The sequence below is a fragment of the Bactrocera neohumeralis genome, unplaced genomic scaffold (genome assembly GCF_024586455.1).
Source record: "Bactrocera neohumeralis isolate Rockhampton unplaced genomic scaffold, APGP_CSIRO_Bneo_wtdbg2-racon-allhic-juicebox.fasta_v2 ctg4265, whole genome shotgun sequence".
Classification (NCBI taxonomy): Eukaryota; Metazoa; Arthropoda; class Insecta; order Diptera; family Tephritidae; genus Bactrocera; species Bactrocera neohumeralis.
Window position 1 is genome coordinate 7,696 of NW_026091327.1, and position 2,892 is coordinate 10,587.

The following is a 2,892-nucleotide window of genomic DNA, read 5'->3' on the forward strand; positions in this document are numbered from 1 at the left end:
TATGGTCTACGCCAACAAGCCAGCGACGTCTGATGAACGCATCAACACCAGATATCATAGTCAAAGTACAGGATAAGGGTTTGGAAGATCCTCGTTTTGAGTGAGAGAGAGATCTAGTGGAGTTGTACACATCTGATTAGGCAGTGTGCGCAATATTTTTGGCGAAAATGTAATCTCCGAAGAAATTATTCAGATCAGTTAACTATAGCTTTATATAGCTGCCATACAAAATCGAACGATCGGAATCAAATACTTTGCATGGGAAACTTCCTCATTTTGACGATCTTCTTTAATTGGCGTAGACACCGCTTACGCGATTATAGCCGAGTTAACAACAGCGCGCCAGTCGCTTCTTCTTTTCGCTACGTGGCGCCAATTGGATATTCCAAGCGAAGCCAGGTCCTTCTCCACTTGGTCCTTCCAACGGAGTGGAGGTCTTCCTCTTCCTCTGCTTCCCCCGGCGGGTACTGCGTCGAATATTTTCAGAGCTGGAGTGTTTTCGTCCATCCGGACAACATGACCTAGCCAGCGTAGCCGCTGTCTTTTAATTCGCTGAACTATGTCAATGTCGTCGTATATCTCGTACAGCTCATCGTTCCATCGAATGCGATATTCGCCGTGGCCAACGCGCAAAGGACCATAAATCTTTCGCAGAACTTTTCTCTCGAAAACTCGCAACGTCGACTCATCAGTTGATGTCATCGTCCAAGCCTCTGCACCATATAGCAGGACGGGAATTATGAGCGACTTATAGAGTTTGGTTTTCGTTCGTCGATAGAGGACTTTTTCAATTGCCTACTCAGTCCGAAGTAGCACCTGTTGGCAAGAGCAATCCTGCGTTGGATTTCCAGGCTGACATTGTTGGTGGTGTTTACGCTGGCTTCTAAATAGACGAAATTATCTACAACTTCAAAGTTATGACTGTCAACAGTGACGTGGAGAGCCAAGTCGCGAGTGCGACGACTGTTTGTTTGATGACAGGAGATATTTCGTTTTGCCCTCGTTCACTGCCAGACCCATTTTCTGTGCTTCCTTGTCCAGCCTGAAGAAAGCAGAACTAACGGCGCGGGTGTTAAGGCCGATGATATCAATATCATCGTACGCCAGCAGCTGTACACTCTTATAGAAGATGGTACCTTCACTATTTAGTTCTGCAGCTCGAACTATTTTCCAGAAGCAGTTGAAAAAGTCGCACGATAGGAATCGCCTTGTCTGAAACTCGTTTGGTATCGAACGGCTCGGAGAGGTCCTTCCCGATCCTGACGGAGCTTTTAAAAGTTGCCTGAACGTTTCGCTTGTGTCATACAGCTGAACACATAGTTATTAAAAGAAATGCACCTGTGATGGGTTATTAGCTTGCTATGTTTAGCAACAATTTTTCTTGTTTTGTTTATAAATAAAATATATTTGCTGTGTTAACTCATATTAATTTGTATCTGTTTTATTATTAGCAAACATCATCACGCTTTCAAAATTACCAGGCTAGTATAGTAGGTAATGTATATTTAAGGTATTTATGTATATTTATGTGTATATTCATTTATTTAAGTTATTTTTAGGTAATTATTATTAGATATTATTTTAGTTTGTTTAAATGTACGTATATATGTATGTGTTATTAATATATTATATATTTGTATGTAAAATTTTGTAATTTTAAAATTGATTTAGCATTTTTGTTGTTTGCATTGTATATACATAGGCATTTTTGTGTTTTTTTTTTTTTATTTAAAGACAATTATATTTAGATACATGTATGTATATGTGTGTTTGTATATGTAAATTAGAGTGTAATTAAATTAAATTAAGTTAAAATATATATAGAGCACTTAAATGGTAAGAATTAGTAGCTTTTATGTACAGTTAGCAACCAGCAATAAAAACGTGTACGCACAAATGCGTTCAATTTCCTTTTATCAGCTAAGTAACCATGTTGAAATAGTATTGAAGCATCATCATACAATTAAAAATTATTAAACTATTACAAATGTAGTTAAGTAAAAGTTGTATTCACGCGGAATTGCTAGTAATTAATATATAAAGTATATATAAATATATATATATAGTTCATATATATATATCTATAGTTTATATGCATAGTATATGTAGTTTGAAAAAAATTCTGCTAAAATCTGCTGCCCAAATTTGTTTATGTCATTGTTTGTAGGGTACTTGACGTAGGCGTGTGTGTAAACTGCGCTTAGAGACCGCGAGCGTGTGGTTGTTGTAGGTTTTGCATTTTTTTCTATACAACACTTCAATCATAACGACTACCACGCGAGTTGCAAAAGCTCCTTTATCTTGTCCACAGTAAGGTCCCTGCAAAGCCTTCATATCACATCGCTAAAAACAGGCACACCCTGACGTTTGGCCAAATCGATTAGGTACGAACGACCGCGATTGTAATCCTTAATAGCAGCTGGCGTGAGCTATAGCACGAAAAGTAGAAAAATGAATGGTTATGAATTTACAATTCAAACTAAAAAAAATAAATATAAAATATATACTACCAACCTTCTCATTGTTGATCACACAATCGTTGGGCAGCATTGCATTTTGCCAAAACCACACATTGTACATCAAGCCGATGCAATGTGCGCCGCCAGCGTCATGGGCGCCAACGAGCGTGTCTCATTCGTGATGACGAACAACAGCACGCGATCATCGGCATCCAACAGCGCTGGATTGTACAAACCGGACGCATCGGTGGCAACGCCCAGCCGTAGGTCTCTCCTGACACGGTCAGCTCTTCCTCCTCCTCTCAAAGCGTCGCCACGATATTTTCGACGTGTACGCTTTAGCGACCCTCCTGTGCGGCGCCCACGACATCCGTACCTTTATCCGGCAGGCTGCTGTCCAGCTGTGTTGCTTGCAACTCATGCAGCGCGGCAG

General features: G+C 39.9%; 1 pseudogene; it reads right to left on the minus strand.

Moving 5' to 3' along the window:
• Nucleotides 1–2,330: 2,330 nt before the first annotated feature.
• LOC126767137 (uncharacterized) lies at nucleotides 2,331–2,809 on the minus strand (annotated as a pseudogene).
• Between the last annotated feature and the right edge of the window lie 83 nt (nucleotides 2,810–2,892).